This window comes from Cryptomeria japonica, chromosome 10 (genome assembly GCF_030272615.1).
Source record: "Cryptomeria japonica chromosome 10, Sugi_1.0, whole genome shotgun sequence".
Taxonomy (NCBI): Eukaryota; Viridiplantae; Streptophyta; class Pinopsida; order Cupressales; family Cupressaceae; genus Cryptomeria; species Cryptomeria japonica.
In genome coordinates this window covers 909,326,700-909,353,683 of record NC_081414.1, presented here as the reverse complement: position 1 = coordinate 909,353,683, position 26,984 = coordinate 909,326,700, and positions in this window count along the sequence as shown.

Here is a 26,984-nt window from a genome sequence, read left to right as displayed (position 1 = left end):
ATTAAATAAATAAAGATTTATTTAATTAATAGAAGAAGTAGGACAATTAAATAAATAAAATATTTATTTAATTTAGGAAAGGGATAATTTAAATAAATAAATGTATTTATTTAAATGAGAAATAAGGCTAGAAGAGGATAAATGAATTAATTAAATAAATAAAAATTTATTTAATTAATAGAAGAATTAGGCTTAGATAATTAAATAAATAAAATATTTATTTAATTAGACATGACAATTTTGAGTGTCTACAGTATCAATTGGTCATGCAAAGGCTTGCAGACATTTAGTTATTCAATTATCATTAGTAAAGTTTTTATTTCATTCTACATTCAACCTTGTGTTGTGTTTTAGTGTATGTTGAGATACAAGTTTGGACAATCCATTCTAAACCCTCTAAGCTTGACTACATTAAGTGGTATCAAAGAAAGATTCAAGAAGCGCAAATTTTAGAGGAGCCATGGTGTGGATAGATCGCCAACTGGAGGCAAGTTGTAGGTGTTGTCAACTAATTGCCAAAGTAAGCTGGTTGCAATCCTGAGCTAGAAGGAAACTGCCATGAAGAAGGATGTTAGTAAATGCCAATTTCATCAAAAGAGTGTAAGAGATGATGGACATTATGAGATCCATGAAGAATTAGCTAGATGCTATTGAGGAAGATCGAAAGAAGGGTTTTAATGTGAGATTCAAAGAAGAGGGTGATGATGAAGATCCAAGGATGCAAAAGCAAGATGAGGAGTCAAGAGGAGGAGGAGTTAGATTAAATCAAGATGATGAAGGTAATTGCAAAAATTGGAAAGCAATTGAGGGTCAAGATCCCTAGTTATGTTGAAAGCATGAATCCAAAAGAATTGATTGATTGGAAATGAGATGGAGGAATACTTTAAATTTGAGGAGATAGAGGATCTAGAGTGAGTGAAGATCTCCAAAACAAAATTAAAGGGGCATGTTGTCATTTGATGGAAAGAGGTGTAGTTGGACTGAAACCGAAGAGGGAAGAAATGGATCATGAAGTGGGAAAGGATGGTAATTAAATTAAAGGGCCAATTTATACCCACAGACTATGAATTGGAATCATTGAAGAAGCTTCAAAATTTGTGGTAGAGATAGAAGATAGTGAAGGAGTACACCAAATAATTCCACATAATGATCATTAGGAGTAGAAACAATAAATTCAAAAGAGAGAAGGTGGTGATATACATTAATGGCCTTAGAACCAACATTCAAGGGGAATAAAGCCTGCTCTAGATGACTACCATGGAGGAAGCCTACCAATTTTCATTGAGGTTGGAAGAAAAGTTGCTTAGAAGGACAAAGAAAATGTTAGGGAGCAATAATTGAAGGGATTTGGAGAGATGGACACAACAAATTGAGAGGAGGCCTTGTGTAGAGAGAGTTAGAGGAAGAAGCCCAAGAAAAGAGGTCCTAGGAGGATTCACATTGCAATTAAGGAGAAAAGGAGGACCATCATTGGGATGACGAAGATGGGAGGATTGAAAAAATATTTGACTATGTAATATTCTAGGGAACATGTTTCAAGTGCCAAGAGGTTGGGCATTGTACCTCTAAATGGTGTCAGGGAAGTGCTAGGAAGCCAAGAGACTTTGGAGATAGGAATACCTATTCTAATAGGAAGGAGATAGATCATCTAGGTCCACAGGATACCTGAAAAAGGTTGATTCATTGGTCATGAGGAGAGCCTTATTGTATAGAGTAATTAGAGATGAATGGATGTAGAGAAGGAGCCTATTCCATACAAAGTGTGAGTTGGGAGGTAAGTGTTGTAAGGTTATCATCGATAGTAGTAGCACAAAAAATTTGGTCTCAAAGGAGTTGGTGCAAAAGTTGAACCTGAAGAGAATCAAGCAACTAGACCCATATTGGATTGCTTTGGAGCAAGATGATCAAAAAAAATTGGTGAGTGAGCAATGCCTTGTCAATTTCCACATTAGTTCAAATAGGGATGAAGTATTGTGTGATATCATGCCAATGGGTTCTTGCCACTTGTTCTTTGGGAGGCCTTGGCAATATCATAGAAGGGCCATACATGATGGAAGGAAGAACATCTACACCATAACCAATGAGGGAAACATGCATAACTTTGATTCCTTTGAAAGAAGAATGGATAGAGGTGGTATGTGGCAACGCAAGTGCCTTCTTAGTAAATGGAAGGAATTTCCTGGATGGATTGAAGCATGAGAACACTTGTTTTGCACTCATTGTAAGAAAATGCAGCAGTGGGGATGCGATAGATGCCATAAAAAAGGAGGAGGTTTCACAAGAAGAAGTAGCAGGGCTGCTCAAGGAATTCCAAAACATTGTGTCAAATGATTTTATGAAGGGACTAACATCATTTTGAAGTGACCTCATACCAGGAGCAAGTTTTCCTAACAAAGTGGCACACTTGATGACACTAGTGGTGAATGTGGAGTTGAGTAGACAAGTTCGTGAGTTGCTGGAGAAGGGATTAATATAGGAGAGCCTAAGTCCACATGCATTACCTATTATCTCGACACCAAATAAAGGTGGAGAATGGAGGATGTGCACCAACTCAAGGGCCATCAACAAGATTGTAATAAAGTAGTAGTTTTCTTTGTTGATGATGGATGACATAATAGACTATTTGAGTGGTGTAAAATACTTCACTAAGCTATATCTCAAGTGTGGACACCATGAGATCGGGATCTGCGAAGTAGATAAGTAGAAGACAACATTCATTAGGCATTAAGGATTGCATGAGTGATTGGTCATGGCTTTTGGACTCACTAATGCACCTAGCAAGTTCATGCAACCAGTGAATGAACTATTGAAGGAGTTCTTGGGTAAGTTCCTAATTGTTTTTTTCGATGACATTCTAATTTTTAGCAAGACAAGGGAAGAATAGGGACAACACATTAGACAAGTATTCTAGTGGTTGAGTGAAGAGAAGTTGTTGTTCAACCTCAAGAAGTGCAATTTCATGAAGAATGAGATGGTCTATTTGGAATTTGTGATCTATGCAGATGGGTTGAAGATTGATCAAATAAGGTGAGAGCAATTGCAGAATGGCCTAAACGAGCAGATATTGAAGAGGCAATATCTTTTCATGGCTTAAAAGTTTTAACTGGAAGTTCATTATAAATTTTAGTACTATGTGTGCACCGACAATAAGTCTTATAAAAGAAATTTCTTGAGGCAGAAGTTTTAATATCTTTCAAACAATACATGCTATGATTCTTTCACCATTCACTTTAGTTTTCAGTTTTGCTCATTGAGATTCGTTTTCATATCTACACATATCCATATAAGTCAACTTACTAGAAATAACATATAATTGTTTTTTATCATTTCAAACTTTTGACTATTCTATACCTCCTAAGTCATGAAAAAAGAAAATATAATTATTTGGGGGATAATAGAAGATTGCCCTTATATCTGTATATACTCCTACATCAAGATGTGAGGCATAAACCAGGTGCGCTAACTGTTTGACAAAATGCGTTACAGATTTGTGATCAAACGGAATGGAATGCTCACCGGAAATGAACGTAATGGATTTGTTGAAGGTTCCATAGTAAATTTTAGAGAAAAAGCACTAGGCAGGCAAATGTTTTAGTTGGAAATACTTGGTAGACATGCATGTGGAGTGTGAAAGTATACACAAAGCGTGTGAACTGTTTGATAGAATGCCTTGAAGAGATCTCATCTCGGAGTGTAGCAATTTTAGGATATACATAATTTGTTGAAACAACTTTAGAAACTTTCAAGCAAATGCAAATGGTATGCATTAAGACAAACTTCCCAACGTTCATTGTTTAGTTCAAAACATCAACCCATGTCAAAAGTGGAAACCTAAAACAGCTATGGACTTCTATCAAAGCATAATTAAATGGTTTTTGTTATAGGTTTAACGCCCAACTCACAATTTTATCTGTCATCATCTCGTGTTTGTCCCTAAATCAGATCTCTGAAACAGGGGATGGATATTTATCAAAGTATAATGAAAACAAAATTCCTGTTTGTTTATCTTGGTTGCATGTTAAATGTGGCAGATGTGTGGGCCCATTCCTGTCACCAGTGTCCGTTTCCGTTTCAGTTGAAAGTCATCGCCGTTAATTTCAGATTTAAATTGTTCCCGCTCAGAAACCCCGTGGATAACATAAAACAAGACGTTGCAAGGTATTCGAAGCAGAACTGATGCACAAATGTTTGTTGCAGTAGCTCCGGGCATGGCAACCCATCAAAGCATAATTGATGGGAGATCATTGTCATATATTACGGTCGGAAATTGATCCAGAGGATATGCTCCTTAAAATTGTTTCAAATCTCACGTGGGTGGATGATTCCAAACACAGCAATTTCTAGTTGTATTGACCCAAATTGTTTCAAATCTCCGATGTTGCCTCAATACCATTGCACCACGAGATTTGCGCTTATTTAAACATAGCGCTCAGTTTTATTTAAAGCATAAGCCGCTTAGTGCTATTAATTATTTAAACATAGCGCTCAGTTTTATTTAAAGCATAAGCCGCTTAGTGCTATTAAAAGAGAGGCAGGTGGGAGTTGAACTCCCAACCACCAGTCTCCTAAAACCAAGGATGGCCAGTGCACTATTAATATAAGATATTTTTGGAGGATATTTTACATAACCAAATAAATTCCACCTAACCTTATTTAAATAAGGTTATTTGTTAAAAACAAACCCCTAATGATGGAGTAAAATCCAAACCATAAAATGGAAAGAGGATATTTATGGGATTATTTTCTTAAGGGGGATTATTTTTTGGTTTTGGTGGTTTTAGCCTAATTATGGCTAATTTTATGTATAAAAGGGGGTATTAGGCCTTTGAAAATCATCCAGGTGATGAGAAGGAGATTATGAACTTGAAAGCTTGTTGATTATTCCTGCACATTGGAGAATAATGTTGCCATTGTGCTTGAAGGGAATATATTGTAACACTTGTAATTGATTTTGGAGCTAATCGGATCGGTCCCCCTATTGGAGCAGGACCTGGAGACGTAGTTCGACCTGCGGATGAACTCCGTTATCAATTGTGTTTTGTCTTCTATCTTTCTACTCTCTTTCTTTTAGTTTATTACTTTTATTATGCTTTGTTCATTTAAGCATTATTATGTTAATTCGCTCAAATTAAAGCTTTGAATTAACTTGTGTAATATTGTTAAGCATTTGTCTGTAATTGTCATAGATCCTAATCAGATCAAGTTTGGTATCAGAGCTTTGTTTGACTAGTATTGCAAAATTGAATGCTAACAAGATCCAGGATTCAACGAGGCGAAGGCAAACTTGAAGAATATAATCTTGAGATCGAAAAACGAAGAACTAATCTACCATCACAGATGGAAGGAAAAGGTGGTGGAGAAGGTTCTGAAGACAAGAGTATTCAAAAGACTCTTCAAATTTTGGAAACCATTGTACAAGTTTTAGTACAAGAGAGAGAGGACAAGATGCGAAGACGTGCAGCTCATGAGAACAAAGGGAAAAGACCAGGAGGTGACCATGAGCCTCCAAAGACACCCCCATCTCCTTCTTCTCCTTCTTCCTTGTCTTCTCCCTCTTCTACTCATTCTAAGTCTTCTTCTCTTTTCAAGAGTTCACATAAGCCTAGGATTAAATTGGATGTAAAATTTGATCTACCAAAGTATTGTGGGGAATTAAATGCTGAAAAATTAGATGATTGGATTCAGCAGGTTGAAGTCTATTGTAGAGTCCAAAACCTCTTAGATGATGATGATAGGATCCAGTTAGCTACTCTTCGGTTAGGAGGTACAACTCTAACCTGGTGGGAGAGTAGAATTCAGGATGGGTCTTCACAACATGGTAAAATCAATTTAACTTGGTTAGAATTTGTTAATGCTCTCAAGAAGCAATTCTATCCACTAGGCCATATGCAACAGTTAATGATGAGCTGACAACTTTTTAGGCAAGGGAAAGGTCAGTCTGTCCAGGATTACACCCATGAATTAAGAAAGAAGGCTATTGCATTAAATGTTCCATTGTATACCCAGGACACATTGCTTAAGTACATAGGTGGTCTTCACTCTTATCTGAGACATTCAATTTTGGTCTTGAATCCTAGTAACTTAGATGAAGTTTGTGTTCAAGCCACACACCTAGAGTCAAGAGGTAAGGGTTCTTTTATTGATAAGTCTAATAAGAAGCCATCTAAGTCTGAGAACAAATCCCAAAACAAAGGGAAGGGGAAAAAGATAGCTACAGTGAAGAAAGAGGGTGAAAAACCCACATGCTCACATTGCAAGAAAGAATGGCATGATGATTCTAGGTGCTGGAAGCTACAACCTGAAAAGAGGCCAAAGAGATATGGTGGAAACAAAGACAAACAAAAGACTGCTGCTATAGTTCAACATGATCTTGGATCTGACTCTGGAGATGAGACAAAGATCGTTGTTGCTGGAATCCAAGGTAAAGAAAAAGGTAGATCTCTCTCATCAGCTACAAGTTCTTCTAATATAAGTGCAAGTACAAGTAAAGATTCTACTCCTAAGAATGATAAGCAAAGGAATGAATTATTTCATATTCGGGTTGTTATCAAACATACTAAAGTTGATACATTATTTGATACGGGTTCTCAAGTTAACTTGATATCTGAAGAAATTGTTAAAAAACTTAACTTGACTACAATACCTCATCCGAAACCATACCCTCTGGGACGGGTTTGCAATGATGCACAATTGCAAGTAACTAAACAATGTAAGATAAGATTTGTTATCACTGCAAACTTTGTAGATGAGGTAGAAGCTGATGTAGTCCCTTTAGATATTTGTGGTCTTGTACTTGGGAGTCCATATTTGTATGATCGACAGGCTATCTTCTATAGAGGGGAGAACAAATACCATCTTTTTAAAGATAAGGTTGAATACATTGTATGGGCACATAAGGTAAAGAGTAATCTTGCACTAGTTAATGCTGGTCAAATGAAAAGGATAGTCAACTCTAGTAAGAACTTTGTCTTAATGCTTGTAAAAGCCAAAGAGGAAGAAACATCTGAGGCATTTAAAGGATGTGATCCTAAAAATAAGGCTGAAATGGTCAAAGTTATTTCCGCTTACGATGACTTGTTTCAGGGACCAAAAGGATTGCCTCCTAAGAGAGAGATACAACATGAGATCCAGTTGCAGCAAGATGTGCCACTTCCAAACATTGGCATGTACCGATTATCAGTCTTGCAAAATGAAGAGATCAAAAAGCAGGTTCAAGAGCTGGTTGAGAGAGGAGTTATTCATCCTAGTACATCTCCTTGTGGTTCTCCTATTGTGTTGGTTCCAAAGAAAGATGGGACTTGGAGAATGTGCATCGACTATAGAGCTTTGAACAAGATAACGGTAAAGAACAAGTACCCTCTTCCTAGAATTGATGATTTACTTGATCAGTTGAAACATGCAATTTATTTCACTAAGTTAGACTTGCGTAGTGGATATCATCAGATACAAATTGCAGAAAATGATATTTGGAAAACTGCTTTTAAGACTAAACAAGGACTTTACGAGTGGTTGGTTATGCCCTTCACGCTTTGTAATGCACCAGCTACATTCATGAGAGTCATGAATGATGTCTTTCGTCCTTTTATTGATGATTTTGTCATAGTCTACCTAGATGATATTCTTGTATTCAGCAAGTCTTGGGAAGATCATGTAACTCATGTTAAAAAAATCCTTGATGTATTAAGGAAAGAAAAACTTTATGTAAAGATGTCTAAATGCGAGTTCGCTAAGACATCCTTAGTGTACCTAGGCTATGTCGTAGGTGTAGGATTTTGCCAAGATCAAGGGCACAATGAAAAGCATAAAAGAGAGACAATAGAATGACAAGAACAAATTGTATTCTCATCAATACGCAAATGATCAACTCGATTAACCAATACAATGAATATAGGCCTGCTTATATAGGCAAGGCCATATGGATGTACGAGCACACAATTATGACATGTGGCTCAATGAGAAACAAGGGTAGGTAAGAAATACTAGGGGTAGGTAGGAGAAATAATATAATATTCCACAAGAGGTGGATGACCCACCGAATGTGGAGTGTAACAGCAAAATAAGACCACAAAAGGTGGAATTTCTCCTACAAGCTCTATCCCTATGTGCACACTTCTCTAAGTGTCTCAAATCCAAACTACGAAGAGATGCATTACCCTAAGTTAACTTAAGTAAAGTGTAATAATATCCAAAATGAATATTTATTTATACACCAATAGTAGGGAATGGTCAACTGAAAGTAGACCCTGCGAAGGTGGATTGTATTGTAAAATGGCCTAAGCCAAGTACAGTCACAGAAGTCAGGAGTTTCTTAGGTGCAGTTCAGTAATGGAGGAAGTTCATTGCAAACTTCTCTTTTATCGCATCACCATTGCATGCATTGACCAGTACGAAGGCAACTTTTCAGTGGGGAGGTCCACAATAGAAGGCTTTCAACACTTTGAAGGAAAAGTTAAGCACTGCACCATTTCTGGCTTTACCAGATTTACATCAACCATTTGAGATCGAGACAGATGCGAGTGGGTTTGCCATGGGAGCTGTACTCATGCAAGGAGGTAAACCAATCTGCTACCACTCTAAAACTTTTTCAGGCGCAGTAAGTAACTATCCCACTTATGATAAGGAACTTTATGCTTTAGTTCAGAGTGTTAAGAAATGGAAACACTACTTAATGGGCAAAGAAACTGTAATCCACATTGATCATCAGCCACTCCAGTATTTGCACTCACAGTTTAAACTACAACAAAGTAGGCATTTTAGGTGGATGGGTTTTCTTCAACAGTTTCATTTGGTGATTAAGTATAAGAAAGGTGCCCATAACAAAGTAGCAGATATGCTCTCTAGGCCTCCAGTTAAGAATGCTTTGATAATCCTTAAAAATAGTTCCATGGTTCATGAAAGTTTTCAGGAACAATATGCTAATGATGAGAATTTTAAGGATATATATGCAGGTTTAATCCAGGGTAAACATGTAGAAGAAAAAGATTACTATGTGCAGGACAACTTGTTGTACCACTTGGGTAAATTATGTGTTCCTAGAGATGAACAAGCCCAGGTGATTCGAGAAGAACATACCTCTTTGATTGCAGGACATTTTGGGGTAAGTAAAACATTGGTTCAATTGCAGAAGTATTGTTACTGGCCTCGTATGCAAGAAACTGTTACAAAGTATATAAAAGGATGTGTAATGTGTGCAACCAATAAACCAAGTAATAGGAAATTGGGTTTGTACACACCATTACCTGTACCATCCCGTCCATGGGAAAGTGTGTCTATGGACTTTGTGGGAGGTTTACCTATGTCTAGGAAGGGACATGATTATTTGTATGTTGTTGTTGATCGGTTCAGAAAAATGTGTATTCTAATGCCTTGTAAGAAACAGGTCACTGCTGAACTAACAGCTCATATGTACTTCCAATTTGTATGGGTTCATTTTGGGTTACCTACTTCTATTTTATTAGATCAAGATTCTCGATTCTTAGGGGAATTTTGGACATCTTTGTGGGGACTCATGGACACCAAGTTGAAGAAGAGTACAACCTTCCATCCGCAGACTGACGGATAGACAAAGGTAGTCAATAGGACAGTTGTTCATCTGCTTAGAGGTTACTGTAGCAAGCATCCTAAGTTGTGGGATGAGAATCTTTATTATGTGCAACATGCTTACAACCATGCAGCACATTCTTCTACAAAGAGGTCTCCTTTTGAGACTTGCTTCGGTTACTTGCCAAGAACACCGATGGACTTTGCCTTTGGAAAAGATGATGTTGAAGATGGACGTCATGATGCAGAGAAGGCTTTGAAGTTCATTCAAAAAGTCCAAGCAGTTCATCAGACAGTAGAAGCTCAGTTGGAGAAGAGCCAAGCCAAATACAAGGCTTGACATGACAAGCATCGCATAGATCATCATTTTCAGGTTGGAGACCGTGTTTGGTTACATATTAGCAAGGAAAGGATGCAAGGTGAAGGTAAGAAGCTTAAGCCTATCAGATATGGTCCCTTTGAGATCTTGGAAAAGATCGGTACCAATGCCTTTCGCCTTAATCTTCCTCCATATATGCAAATTTACTCAGTTGTAAATGTAGAAAATCTGAAGTTGTATGAGCCTCCAATGATATTTGATGAAGAGGCTAATATTCAAGTTCCTTCAGTTGATGACCTTGCACTTGAGTATATGTCAGAGCTACCAAAGGATGTCATTCTTGATAGAAATGTCAGATCTTCAAAAATAGGTGCTATTGAGTACTTTAAAGTAGGACGTAAAGGGATGCATCCTAGGAAAGCACAATGGATGGAGGTTGAAAGAGTGAGGGAGTTGTATCCTCACTTACTTTCTGAGTAATCAAGCTTTCGGAGGTCCAAAAGCTCTCCAGTGGGGAGGAACAATTTCTAGTTGTATTGGCCCAAAATGTTAGTTGGAGGATTCGAACCCCCAACCACTCAACCTCCGATGTTGCCTCAATACCATTGCACCACGAGATTCGCGCTTAGCTAAACATAGCGCCCAATTTTATTTAAAGCATAAGCCGCTTAGTGCTATTAAAAGAGAGGCAGGTGGGAGTTGACCTCCCAACCACTGGTCTACTAAAACCAAGGATGGCCGGTGCGCTATTAAAAGTGCATAAGATATTTTTGGAGGATATTTTACATAACCAAATATATTCCACCTAACCTTATTTAAACAAGGTTATTTGTTAAAAACAAACCCCTAATAATGGAGTAAAATCCAAACCATAAAATGGAAAGAGGATATTTACGGGATTATTTTCCCAAGGGGGATTATTTTTTGGTTTTGGTGGTTTTAGCCTAATTATGACTAATTTTATGTATAAAAGGGGGTATTAGGCCTTTGAAAATCATCCAGGTGATGAGAAGGAGATTATGAACTTGAAGGCTTGTTGATTATTCCTGCACATTGGAGAATAATGTTGCCATTGTGCTTGAAGGGAATATCTTGTAACACTTGTAATTGATTTTGGAGCTAATCGGATTGGTCCCCCTATTGGAGCAGGACCCGAAGACGTAGTCCGACCTGCGGATGAACTCCATTATCAATTGTGTTTTGTCTTCTATCTTTCTACTCTCTTTCTTTCGGTTTATTACCTTTATTATGCTTTGTTCATTTAAGCATTATTATGTTAATTCGCTCAAATTAAAGCTTTGAATTAACTTGTGTAATATTGTTAAGCATTTGTCTGTAATTGTCATAGATCCTAATCAGATTAGAAATGCTCTGGCAGAAATGCCAGAAATGCTTTGGCAGACATTTATGCAGAATGTGGAACACCTAAGCTATTTGACAGGATACCTGAAAGAAATGTGGTCTTATGGAATGCTATAATTGCAGGATGGCATAAAATGCATTAGTTGAAAATGATTTAGACACTTTCAACCAAATGTATAAGTGTAAACCCAGAGTTTGCATCCTCCCAACCTGTGTCGAATGGGAGCTTTGGAACAGGGTATGGACAGCTAACACAGGATAATCGATAGAGCAAAATTATCAGATGTTTTAGCTGCAACTACCTTGGTAGGCGTGAATGAAAAAATGTGTAATGATATACAAGGCACGCGAACTCTTTTACAGGATGCCATCATCGTAGGATATGCAAAATGTGGAAGCGTAGACAAGGCATGCGAACTGTTTAACAAAATGCCTCAAAGAAATATGTTCTCAATGCCCTGATTGCAAGATATTAACAAAGTGGATTTGAAAAGGCTTTAGAAACTTGCAACCAAATGCAGTTGGCAACTTTTTCCAGCATCCTCCCAGCTGGAGGCTTTAGAATAGGGTATGGACATCCATCAAAGCATAAAGGATAAAGATAGAGGTAGTTGTAACTGTTCTGGAAGAAATTTATGGAAAGCGTAGCTACATATTTATAAGTAATTTTGATATGATAGGTAATTGTAGTTGCAATTCACCATACAAATTAGCTAAAAATATTTGAGTTTTAGAAAGTTGAGGAAGGTTTATATAAGGTATATGTTTAGATGGAAACTATTATTTTGTGTATGTACATTATGTGTGTATAATTTGTGATGTTATTAAATTGTTGTAATCTATTTTGTTATTAAATTGTTGTGATGTTATGGTTAGAATTGTTGTTATTAATTTGTGTATAAATTGTTGTTTGCATTTGAGATTGTTACACATCCATTTTCCATTGGCTTTATTGTAGTTATATTTGGGTTATATTATGGAAAAGGTGGTCACAATGTTCACCTATGAGCTCTTACTGATACATGTTAAGATAATGCATATGAAGATAAATTCTTACCTAAACCATTTCAATGAACTCAAAGGACCATGTTCTTGAATACTTCTAATCCTTAGCTCCTATTTCTATCCATTGTTTTGACAAGCTAGCCACCACTTTCTTACAACACTTATGTGTCAATATGGGCTTAGAAACAACTAACTAATTTAACTAAATGTTCTAGAGACATGATTAGTCAATTAATGACTATGGAATTAGCTTCCAATAATTATGTGGTAGAATGTGCGTGCATGCTAGAAATCTTGAACTCTAACTATTTAAATTAATGATTGGAATTGTGGGACCTCATCTACTTCCTCCACCCCCTCAAAAATGTCAAAATAATAATACATTTTAAAATAATGATGAAAAATGATCTACATCTACTTCCAATCAAATTTCTACGACATCTAATTTTGTATCATTCAAACATAAGGTTCGAGGAAAGATAAAATGGTTCACAAAGAAAGCCACACAAGTAGAATACAATCATTAGAAAATAGACATAGTAAAAATGTGATTGAGAGAGATAAAAAGGGAGCTTCTATGTTCCACATGTGACTATCTATATACAAATTTTATTACATATTGTCAAAATTGATAAACATGGAACTATAGGTTTTATGACCAAGCACTTCTAAAATGGCAGCCAATATATGACCACCTTGGAAGAAATTTTTTTCCTCAAACTAGTATCATTGATCTCCAAAAAGTGATCTACTATAAAATACCACCAAAGTGATTGAGCAACTCCATTGTGTTTTTTCTAATACCAAAAAAAGCCTAGACAGAAGAGGAAGTGTATAAAATAAATTATTATCATAGAGCTAAGGAGTGAGAAGCGATTGGCAAAAATAATGAGAAGCCAAAGCCCTTGTGAACTAAAACAAATGTGTGGGAAGTATTACTCCAAATAAATTGATTGGTATATGAGGCCAAGTAATGCTCATAGAAGGTGGAATAATTGTAGCAGCATTAACTATTAAATGTGTTACTAGTATGATATGTTGCTAAGGTTATATCTTATTATAGATAATTTTGCAAACAATAAAAACAAGACCAAGATTGGGAATGATATATCTTAATGACAATAATTTGAGTAAAGTGGAACAAGTTTTGTAGTGAGGCTAGAAATAAAACTATTAGATGGTTTTGATGATGTGCTAGGTTGCTTAGTCCTTAAGCAATACGTAATTAATGACAATAATTTGATTAATTATGATTACATTTCCTCAAATGTCTATTAACCTCAATAAAAAAATTGACAAATAAGTTTTAGATTTATGATTTTTAAATAAAATATTACAATCCTAGATTATCAATATTTTTTTAATAAACTTTGATATTTTAGAAAGAAAATAAAGCTAATAAATGAAAGATAAAATCTCAATCTTTTTTTTTAATATTTAATAGGTTTGTAATATATCAAAATATGTTACATGAATAACATGAAAGCGTTAACAACAATAGAAACAATAAACTAAATTTTTTGTACGATTAATACCACAACAAATAACTATAAAAAATAAACACAAACTTGAATAGTTGAAATCTTGCAACTTTGAAATCTTATTCATAACCTTTGAGTGAAATCATTATTATATGAGTGTAGACTAATGATTATTCTAGTTATAACTAGTTAGTGTTGGCTCCTTTTGGTGTTTCAATTATTGACAACACCAACAATTAAGAATACAAGATTTATGTGGAAAACCTTTCAAGAGAAAACCACAACAAAATATTGCTTTTAAAATTTTCTTACAAACTTTGTAGACACCAACCTACTACAGATGTTAATCCCCACTAATCATTGCAGGAAACTACCCACTAGAGACACCAATCCCTACTATTAAACACCAACCTAGCAAAAGACACCGATATCTTCTATTGAGTGGCACCAACCCCTAAAACACCAAAGTCTTAGTCTAGTTGGGATAATTATCCTTCAAAAATATGTTATAAATCTGCTATAGATCTACTTATAAATCTACCTTAAAATTATCTTCTTTTATTTTCTTCTCCTCAAATTTCTTTAAATGATCTTCTATATTTCCTTCACAAAAAAACTGCCTTGAATGATCTATATTTTCTTCACAAAATTTGCTTGTGTTTGACTAATATATCTCTTTTATTCTCCACACACTCTTCGCCACATTTTAAAAATGATCTAATGTTGTGTGAACTCATATGAGGCTCCATAAAGAATATCGAACTCTCTTTTTTGTCTAATAGTTGATGATATTGTATATTAGTTGCAATGGGTCACATGCCCTATGCCTTATTGAGTTAGCATGCCTAATGGATGTGATGTATTAAAAAAAATATTACAACTTCTTTTAATATGAAGGTATTGTCAAAGCTTCCAATCTCTTATAGATGGACCATTACCTAGTTCATAGGCATGACCTCTTGTGGTGGAGTCCCTTCCGTATAGGATTGTGGGAACTTAGTGGAATCAATAGTTAGTTCTTATTATTGTCCATGTCAATAGATTTTTCCTCATCATCACTCTATTCTACATCCATCTCTCTTTTCGTAGTCTTCTCCATTACCTCCAACATATCATGAATAAAGATATGATGGATACATTTAGCATGCTTCTTTTTTATTCTTCATCAACCTTGTCCATGTGAATTGATTTGACCTCATCATCACTCTATTCTACATTCATATCTCTTTTGAGAGTCTTATCCATTGCCTCCAACATATCATGAATAAAGATACTATGGATACATTTAGCATGCTTGTTCTTCTTACCATATTTCTATATATACATTTATGGATATTACTTATAAAATTTTGCCTCTTTATGTGTCTTCAATTATTTCATTTTATCATCCATTTTATGGTTATGGTCAATAATATGAAGGTATACACATTTATCTAAGAAATTAGTATAGCATATGCATAGAAGAATTTTAATAATTTAAAAATTTAGCATCAAAGAATCATACACAGTTATGTGTTGCTCTAAGCATAACCAATGCCATTCTTCCTCCAAGTGATGCACCGACCATTTTCTAAAACACATGATCTAATATTGTGTGTACTCATATGAGGCTTCATAGAGATTGCCAAATTAACATTGTTCTATTGGTTGATAGTATTATATATCAACTACTCGATGCCTTATTGAGTTAGCATGCCTAATATATGATGATATTGAAAAGAGAAATTATAAGCTCTTGTATTCTATAGTTGTTGTCAAATATTCCAAGATCTTATAGATGCACCATTGACTAGTTCATTGCCATGGCCATTTTTTTATGGGGCACCTTTCATATATAGAATTGTAGGCATTTGTTGGCATCAATTATTGTTATTATTTTTTTTGAGTTCCATAATGGTCTTAAAAATACATAGCACAATAATTCTATCTAACAATGGTGGGGCCTTTTCATGTATGGTTGTGTTGGAATATTGTGCTACATGTATAACTATTGCGGAATTAGAGCTTTCACATATTTAATTGGGTTTAATTGATCATGTAATTAGAAGACATGTAAGAACATCCCATAACTTGTTTAATCCCATATATAATTATTATAAAATAGTTAATCTACTAATTCACTAAAAAGTAAAATTGATTATAATTTTATATGTCCTACATAACTCTATTCTTGTTGGTCAAAATCCTTTCATGGTGGGACATATGAGATTAGTTTCTTGAATACAAAATAATATGCTTAAAATTGTGACTAAAAAGATCTTGTATTGAGATAGATAGTTTGATGATTGTCATGTGCTTAAGGGGCAAGTTCTCTTTGTGTCAAATCAAGATTACATGAAGCATTCATCTCACCTCCCATAAATTCCCCTTGATTTTACAATTAAATTTTTCACCATTGACAATTAAAAAGGTAACTATTAGGATTCAATGAAAACTTTATTTTATCATTAAAATATTAAATTGAGTGCTTGCAATATCTAAGGTATAATAGGATTTGTAACATATACTCATAAATGTATCTATATTTTTTTATGTACCATTGATAAACTCTTATGTGTTGAAAAAGGGGTGTTTGACAAGCATTTGATTGATTTCTTCAGATTTTTTATCCTAGGAGCTTATTTCTTCCTCATTTATTATAAAAAAATCCTTTGTTTGTCTTTCTCACATTCCTTAACAATCTTCATACAAAATGATCATCAAATTCAAGGACATCTACTTTACCTTTTACCCATCCTCAAATTTTATGGAGGATAGAAATCTCTTCATTGCAAACTTTAGTCAATATCATAAGATTCTTTCATCTCTCCACAAGACAAACCTTAGGATATGAGACCAAATTTGACACAACTATAATATGAGGTCCCAATTCAAGGTATGCCCAGTCATATATCAAAAGACACAATAGAGAACACACTTGCAACAAGGAATAAAACACAAGGAAATGGTATGAGAACAATGCTTTCCAATAATTTTAGTGCAAAATATTAAATATTTATAAATAAAACACACAATTATTCAAAATTGACATTGTTGGCATTTGCATGAAGATTGCATTAATGATATGTTATGTTATCATTGATGTCAATTGAACCAGTAATGGTACTTTTAATATTGCTGATATTGTTGTTATTGATATTGTCTTGTAACCAGTAGGAAGAGCTTTGAGGAAGATGTTGTAAATCGATATGTAAATATGTGAGTTGAACTGGTAAACCGATGTATAAGGTTAAAACCTTTCTATGCAGTGTAACCGGTAAACCCTACCAGTTGTTGTTTTGTTAAACCCTAACCGATCAAGTAAATTGGTTTAAGATCTAATGATGAGCAGTAATGATGGTCACACGTGTGGTCATTGTATGAAGATAAGTTCGGATTGTCTTGGCACGCTTGTTTGTTTGTTTGATTGTCTAGGGAATGAGCAAAGTGGATTACATCTAATTATGCAAAGCGCGTGATGAGTTACAAGTCCGATGAAGTGGTGATCATGGAGCGGTTGGAATTTTCTGGAAGAATGTGTACAGATTGCTATGTAAATTCAATGGTCACACTTGTATCAACTTGTTTGTAATCTCTATGAGAGAATTAGGTTTTTGTTGTGTTACCAACCTAATTGATTTGTATTTATGTCGATGAAGTTGTTTGTAAAAGGTGTTGGCAAAGTTGGCAAAATTAGTTGAGTGTGTGGTTGTCTAATTGGAGAATGAATCTGCAGATTGAGTAAAGGCGAATTGAAGCTTAAAAGGATCTGATCAAGCAAATGTAGTGTTATTCAAACAGATCAAGGAAACCTGTTGTTTTCTAACAATTACAATAGAATTGACCCCTAACTAGGTAAGCTCTAACAAGCTTGGTTACTTCTAAATCCTCTAACAAGGTGGTCCATTAGCTTGGATTCTCAAACCCTCTACTGAGATTACTCCTAACAAGGTCTTATTGTAAAAGCTTCAACAGGCTTGGCTCCTAACAGGGCGAACTTCAGAAGAGTTCAGATAGCTATCTTGTAAGTCTCATCTCACCGTGGTTTTTACCTATTTGAGTTTTCCAAGTAGAAACATTTGTGTCATGTGGTGAATGTTTTTGTAGTTATGATCTTATTTGGTGATTTGATTAACTTCAGATAAGGCATGATAACTTGAATATTGAGAGATGAAGTATGTTTATATTTACAAGTTGAATGATGTTTACTGTTAAGTTGGTATAACAATTAACCAGTTGATGTTGATGTTGAGTATTCTTATGAGTATTGATCTTGACAGTGAAAGTTTACTTTGTGTGATTGAATTTGAGTTTGGGAAGTTTATATCAGTTTTTCAGTTTATTGATTTACCCCCCCCCTCTTAGTAATCTACCAGGTACTTATTCTTTCATCATACCATCAGACATATATAGTTAAATTTAAAACCTATTGTAAGGCCAATAAGAAGGCCTTGAATAATTATACAAAACTGCCATTTATTAAATTTTATAACAAGATTTTAGTGGGCAAAACCCACCAATTTTCATTAATTTAGTGCTCCAACATTCAAAATTTAAATTTTTTTCTAATGAATTAAAGTTGTAAAATCTATTGCTAATCTAAAAAAAATACTAGTTAATATTGACTAGATCACCCAATGATATGCAACAATTAAATGCGACTACCATGTGGACATTGCATTATCATTACTTGTGCCCTATCTTCTTACTATTATGCACGAACAATGAGGGTTTATCAATGATGGAAAACTCATGGCACAATGCATGCTAGATCGCATCATCTTCCTTCTTCCATCCACAAGCTAAATTTTACTCACAATTTGAAGACTTGAAGGATTTCACTTACCAAACATATGCCCTTATATCGATAGGAAAATACATATCATTATATCAAGTGTTGATCTAGCTAGTGTAAATGTGTAAATCAATTGACGTTATATACTAGAGTGTAGCTTGAATTGTTAGCTTGATAATAGATGTCAATTGATAGAAGAAAGTTGAAATTTCATTCTTCTATTATGTAATTGAATAATACATATATACAAATTAAGAAATATTTTTTGCAATTTTTTATTGTAGCATTATTTTTATGAAATTAAAATTTTTAGGAACTGTATAAGTGAATAGTGATTAGACAAAATATTAGCCTCCTCCATTAGAGTTGTAAATGCAAATCCTATTGTGTCTTAATATGTTGTCTCCTTGTGCAACACGATGTTGATATGCTACAGAAAAACAAAAAAAGTTAAAACCTTTGCTTTCCATGCTCATGTTCCTGATGGACCCCGTACAACTACTGGTCCCTCTCCCCTAACAGATTGCAGTGTTTATAAAGTGAATAAGCTGTTATCTCAAGGTGAAAATGTCACAATTTATAATGGCCTGATGTGGTAATGAAATGAAATTTCCTAAGAATCCAGGAATTGGGGAAGGAAATTTTAGAGTGGATAACCGTTTTTGGGAAAAAGACATATGTTTAAACTATAATAGTTGTGATTTTTGTGAATTTATGAATAGCATCTTAAACGTCGACAAAGTCGATGTTAATAACACTTATAAAAAGCACAAGTTTAAAACCTTAGCTGTTGTGAAGTTGTCGATTGCATTTAAAACGTCGTTGGAAGAGTTCGATTCAGATTACAGTAGTTGTGATTTGTGAAAGGCACCTAAAATGTCGAGGAAGAAAAACTACACTGTTCCTTGCCTATCATAGGTAAGGATCTTGTAAACTCTTCTAAGAGTACTAATCACCAACTCACCTATACGGGGTCTCTACCTGTAAAGAAAAATAATGGTAATGTGACAAGAAAGGTTGACCCAAAATTAGTTTTTGTCATACAAGGAAATCACCATGTCGTTAGGCTTTGTTCCCAATTCTATTTATAAATCTGCATTATAGACCCAAAAAGAAACATTATGTTGGGTGGTTTCAAATCGTTTCCTAATGCAATGCTATATAGACCATTATAGACCAAAAGAACACACATTATGCTGGGTAGTTACAAATCGTTTCTTTAACGCAATGCTATATAGCCTGGTAGAAAATCTATGATGAAAGAATCAACATTGGTCACATAGTAGGAGGTCCTTCTACTGCTACAAGTTATGATTATGATCTCTATTGATGAACAATAAAGAAAACAAAATGAATTCATCAAGGAGATTAAACTTTATTAAATAATTTCAATTAAATAAAACATTTGTTCTTATTGATCTTGGATCTTAGATAGAGACACTCTTGTACTATATGGAATAATGAAAATGTGCAACAATTCTTGCCAGTACCAATGATAATTCAGATGCCAATATGGTATTTAATGACAATACGCATAGCTTGGATACATGGTCTATGAGCATCCTTCTTGACTGCAATAATATGATCTTTAACACAACAAAGATTAGCACACAATATAATATTTGTACAATCAACGATTATTCGTTAAGCTTTCAATAACAATATGGTTAAATTGTGTAATATAATTATAAGATTTGAACCCATTAAAGATGGTGGTGGTCATATTTATACCTGTAATGATTTTTCTTACTTCTCTAACATGTAGTAGAAGTATGCCCCACTTTCCCACAAGAATGGGAAAGGATTGGAGAATCTTCATATTTTATTTTATTTACCCAAACTCCAAATATAGAAGATAAGAAAATCTAAGTAGGGAGCACTTGGTTTTCTTGGAAAACACACATATTCTAGCATTTAGCAATCATTTCTTGAATTTAGTGATCTTATCATTGACATCAAAATGGTCAAATGAATTGGCAATAATCCTAAAGACCTTTTCACTAAAAAATTCCAAAGATTAGCCACGAAGACGAACCCAAAATAAAAAGTTGAAAAAAAAACTTTTCATAAAATTAAGGCTGAGTCCATTGTTGAAGACATGGAACATTCTTCCCCATATACAAAGAACCATATGAAATAATCCTACTGCAATTTTGTAAATTGAAAAAAAATAAAGAGAAAAAAATCATTCAGTAATAGTGTTATCTCAACCACATCAAAGAGATTCCAACTTCAGAGCACCCATCTTTGAGACAATTACCATAGAATTTCCCAACAAGAAACATCAAAAGATGAGCAAAATATTCTTCAATAAAAGTGTTTGGAATATTAATTTGAATTTTAATCTTCCAGCGCATTCTTAGTGGAGACTCTTGGGATATACACAAGCTCATCAAGCAGGAGGTGAAGAAAGAACAACTACCTCCTCAAAATCCGACACAATCATTTTGTAAGGAAGCAAAGGTGTGCGGAAATGCTTCCTACGCTAATCTTGAGAGGACAATTTTGCAAATAACTATCACAGAGATCACAAGAAGCAAATAGAGTAGAAATAAAACAAGAAACACATAACACAGTGATTATCGTGGGGAAAACCCATACGGGTGAAAAACTCCACACTCTAAAACCTGCATAGTATATTAACAAATCAACAAGAGATTACAATACACTTGCAATGCAAGTTTTTACAAGAGCATCACCTCAACTCAAGCTCAGAGAGACTTCACTAGCATCCTTCTAGCATCTAGCCTTGGAAACCAAAACTCCATGATACAAACTCCTCTCCAAGCCCTCATTATATAGGAATTTTACAACCTGAAAACCATTTGTGGTTTTATAATACCATGGGCAAAACCTCCATGACATGTGTTGCCCACCCTTGACATTTGTTTTTCCAAGATAAGAAAACTAGGTTAAAAGTAGTTACTCACGTCCAAACTCTTATCCCCTATTTTTGACCCTCATAACCAACATGAAATGTGTCATATAATCTCTAAAAATGACCCTCCTATATTATACTATGGACAAGACATCTTTTAACAACTCTTATACCTTTTTCCAAGGCATCGACACATGGGAAACCTCCCAACTACATTTGGAACAATTTACTAAAAAATGCAAGGTTGAGACACATGTATCTCAACATTCTCCCACTTGTTGAATACCTTGCAAGAGTTAGGGGATCCATATTACCATGGACTCAACAGTCAGGGGCCAAGAGGCCCATAGACTCCGAACACCATCTGAACTTCTCTGTGCTCACGGGCTTAGTTAATGAATTAGCAACATTCACCAAAGTTTCTACCTTCTCCAGCTTCACCCTGCCATCCTCAACCATATCTCTCACAAAATGATATTGTACATCAATGTGTTTGGTCCTGGCATGAAAAGTTGGGTTCTTTGCTAGGCAGATTGCACTCTGACTGTCACTATAAATTGTCACTGCACTTTGTTTAAACTCTATATGTGAACACAATCTCTTAAGCCAAATGGCTTCTTTGTAGGCATGAGTAGTTGCCATATACTCTGCCTTTGTCATGGACAAAGAGACCACAGCCTGTCGCTTGCTCATCCAACTAATTGCACCACCAAATAATGTAAACACATATGCACTGGTGGATCTTCTTCTATCAACATCTCCTGCCCAGTCTGAATCCACAAAGCCTCTAATATCCAAGGAATGTTCATTTCCTATTCCATGAAAACATATAGAGTACTCTGAGGTACCCTGCAAGTATCTAAAAACTCTTTTTACTGCATCCCAATGTGCTCTTCTTGGATTAGACATGTAACGGGAAAGAACTCCCACTACCTGGGCAATATCAGGTCTTGTACAAACCATAGCATACATCAAACTTCCAACAACACTTTGCTATGGTACTCGACTCATCTCTTCCATCTCCAATGGGGATGTAGGACACTGTGAACTAGAAAGCTTTGTTCCCATTGTAACAGGAACACTCAATGGTCTAGAATCTTGCATATTAAATCTTCTCAGAATAGTACCAACATACTTACTCTGGCCTAGCCAAAGCTTTTTGTTTTGTCTATCTCTTACAATCTCCATTCCCAAAATGTGTCTTGCTGCACCAAGATCTTTCATATCAAATTATGTCGAGAGTTGAGATTTTAATTCTGCAATCAAACCTTTTCCTTTCCCAATAAACAACATGTCATCAACATACAAGGCAATAACCAGGAAACAATCACCATCAGATTTGAAATATATACAGTGATCAGATTTAGACCGCACAAACCCCAAACTCAATAGATATGTATCAAACTTCTGGTACCACATCCTAGGACTTTGTTTTAAACCATACAAGGATTTCTTCAACTTACAGACCAAATTACTTTTACCTTTTACCACATAGTTCTTTAGCTGTGTCATATAAATTTCTTCCTCCAAATCTCCATGAAGGAAAACAGTTTTTCAATCCATTTGTTCGACCTCTAGATCATAAGCTACTACAATAGAAAGCAAGAAATGAATGGATGTCATTTTGGCTACAGGAGAAGAAATCTCACCATAATCTACTCCCCCAACCTGGGAGTAACCTTTTGCAACCAAATGTGCTTTGTACTTTTCAATTCTTCCATCTAAACCTATCTTTCTTTTGAACACCCATTTGCAACCAACAGGCTTTCGTCCTTTAGGCAATGTTACAAGGTCCCATGTGTCATTCTTCTAAAGAGCTGCCATCTCTTCATCCATGGCAATTTTCCAGGACTTTGAATCATTCATACCAAGAGCCTCTTCTACAGATTTTGGTTCATCAATATTAGAATTCAAAGCAAATATGCATCTCCAATCATTAGGAGAATATCCATACCTTTCAGGTGGTTTTCTTTGTCTAGTAGACCTTCGAACAAGTTCAGGTTCAAGTTCTTCTTCTTCCTCTGATGATTTAGAACTTGTAGAGCTCTCATCAACTTCCTGTCTTTCTAAGGGCCTTGATTCAACTTTTTCAGGTGTAGCAGGCAGTTGAATCACATCTTTCTTTTCTTCCTCTTGTTTTGGCTACACTGTAACAGAAGAAGACTTAGTTTCTCTAAAAATAACACTTCTGGAATAAAATACCTTTTGTGCAACAGGATCTCAAAGCTTGTATCCTTTCACACTATAACTGTATCCAATGAATATACATTTAATAGCTTTGTTATCCAATTTTGTTCACTTCTTCTTTGGCACATGGGCATATGCCTCACAACCAAAAACTCTCAGATGACTAAGTGAAGGCTTGTGGCCCGACCACGCTTCCATTGGAGTTTTATCAACAAGACCTGATGTAGGAGACCTGTTTATCAGGTAGCAGGCAGTGGCTACACCTTCAACCCAGAACTTTTGTTCTAGACCAACACCACTTAGCATACTCCTAGCCTTCTCCATCAAGGTCCTGTTCATTCTTTCTGCAACTCCATTCTATTGTGGAGAATACGGAGTTGTCTTCTGTCTCTTAATACCACAATCTTTACAAAATGTGTCAAAATCATTGGAGCAATATTCACCACCATTATCTGTCCTTAAACATTTTATCTTCTTTCCAGTCTGCAACTCAACCATTGCTTTAAATTCTTTGAAACGACTGAAAACTTCAGCTTTACTCTTAAGAAAATAAACCCATGTTCTTTTACTGAAATCATCAATGAAAGAAACATAATAAACTGATTTACCAATAGAAGAAATATCAACTGGACCAAATACATCCGAATGGATTAGATCCAAAACACTTGAAGACTTATAAGAACTGGAGTAAAACTGAATGCGGTTTTGTTTTCCATAAATACAATGCTCACAAAAATCAAATTCAAGATTGCAATCATTCAACACATTAACAAGGTTCTTATTTTTCAAAGTTCGCAGACCCTTCTCACCTATGTGGCCGAGCCTCAGGTGCCACAACATTGTCTTCTCTACAGGCAACTTTGATTCGGTAGACAGAGCACCCTTGGGTACCCAAAAACCATGACCATCTATTGAAAGAGACACCCTCTCCTTTTCCAACATAGTCTTTATCACAGTTTTATCAAAAGTGCTATTGCACTCAACTGTGCATGCATCAAGCTGGTACAATGTACCCATTCTGCTTCCTCTTGCTATTACCATAGCACCTCTCACCATTTTCACACCTACTTCAGAAAAATGTACATGCGCACTTGCATCTATTAGTTTGCTAACAGATAACAAATTTCTTGCTAGTCCCGGGATATGCAAGACACCATCAAATCTTGTAGTTCTACCATCATAAAATTTAACATGAACACTTCCATGACCAACAATATCAAGAAAGGAGTTATCACCCAAATACACCTTACCACCATCAAACTTTTCATACTTACTAAACCGGTTTCTAATAGGAGTCATGTGGAAAGATGCACCTGAGTCTATCAACCATGCATTGTCACCTGCACAAGTAGCCAAGGCTGTAATAAAAGCATCTCCATCTTCCTTCTCGGACTCAGAATCAGAATCTTGCTTCTTCTTCTTTTTCTTCTTTTCTTCTTTACAGTCCTTTCGGAAATGTCTGGGCTTTCCACAATTCCAACAAATTACCTTGGACTTACCAGGAGATTTTGATCTCCCCTTATTCTTGGACTTAGAATGGCCATTCTGCTTTTCATTCTTGCCTCTTTCTTTTGGTCTTCCTTGAACACTCAGAGCCTCTTTGGCATTCAGAGAAACCTTCCTTCTCATCTGCTCAGAAAGTAGAGAACCAACAACATCCTCCATCTTCAAGACGACTACATTGCTCCCTATGGCCATCACAAGGCTGTCCCATGAGTCTCGCAATGAACATAGCAGGATTTGGTACCTTTCTTCTTCATCCATTGGTACCCCAACTGAGGTCAACTGAGTCACCAACATATTAAAACTTTCCAAATACTCAGAAATTCGTCCACCTTCTTCCATTCTCAAGGAATGCAACTTCTTCCTCAAGAAAATTTTATTCACAAGTGATTTTGCTTGGTAGATCTCACTTAGCTTCTTTCAAAGCTTCTTCACAGTAGATTCTTCGTGGACATTAATCAGAATTGAGTCTGCAAGGCACAATCTTATGAGACCTTTAGCTTTTCTATCCATTACATCATATTGTGCAGCTAAAGTCGGATCTGTGGGCCTTGACTTATTCTCATTGACTGCATCCCATAGATCTCGATCAATCAACAGATCTTCTATCTTCAGCTTCCACATTTCAAAGTTTGTGTCAGAAAACTTCTCTACATCAATCCTCCCTGATATACTTGCCATCTTTACGATCCTGCAATACAGAAATGAAATACTCTGCACAAGCTCCCACTCAAACCTTGTACCCAACAAATAGAACCAAAACTGGCCAGGCTCTGATACCACTTGTAAGGAAGCAAAGGTGTGCGGAAACGCTTCCTATGCTAATCTTGAGAGGACAATTTTGCAAATAACTATCACAGAGATCACAAGAAGCAAATAGAGTAGAAATAAAACAAGAAACACATAACACAGTGATTATCGTGGGGAAAACCCATACGGGTGAAAAACCCCACATTCTAAAACCTGCATAGTATATTAACAAATCAACAAGAGATTACAATACACTTGCAATGCAAGTTCTTACAAGAGCATCACCTCAACTCAAGCTCAGAGAGACTTCACTAGCATCCTTCTAGCACCCAGCCTTGCAAACCAAAACTCCATGATACAAACTCCTCTCCAAGCCCTCATTATATAGGAATTTTACAACCTGGAAACCATTTGTGGTTTTACAATACCATGGGCAAAACCTACATGACATGTGTTGCCCACCCTTGACATTTGTTTTTCCAAGATAAGAAAACCAGGTTAAAAGTAGTTACTCACGTCCAAACTCTTATCCCCTATTTTTGACCCTCATAACCAACATGAAATATGTCATATAATCTCTAAAAATGGCCCTCCTATGTTATACTATGGACAAGGCATCTTTTAACAACTCTTATACCTTTTTCCAAGGCACCGACACATGGGAAACCTCCCAACTACATTTGGAACAATTTACCAAAAATTGCAAGGTTGAGACACATGTATCTCAACACATTTGACTGCCAATCATAGCCTGCGATGAAACTTTCATACCTAAACTCCTAGAATCTTTCTCCAAAACATGGGGAAAAGAATCAACCAACTCACCATTCCCTCGAGAAGCTATAACAACCCCAAAAGTGTTCTTAGAACAACTCTTCAAAGCATTCTCCAAAAATATGGAGAGAACATTAGGAGAACATGAAGCAACATCATCAACTAACTTAGACAAGGAGCTTTTCCCTTCTAGAGTAGAAGATATGGGCTTTGGTAGATCTGCGCAAATGTTATCCGTTTTAAAGGGGTAATGTTATTTTATACAATTACTTCCTTGTATGAGAGTGGATGAAGGCTTATCTTTAATTTACATATTTTGAGATTTGATTCTATTTAATCTATTACTTTTTAAGATAATCATGTTATTTTCATTTTGAAATAATACATATTCTATTTAATTTAAAAATCTAA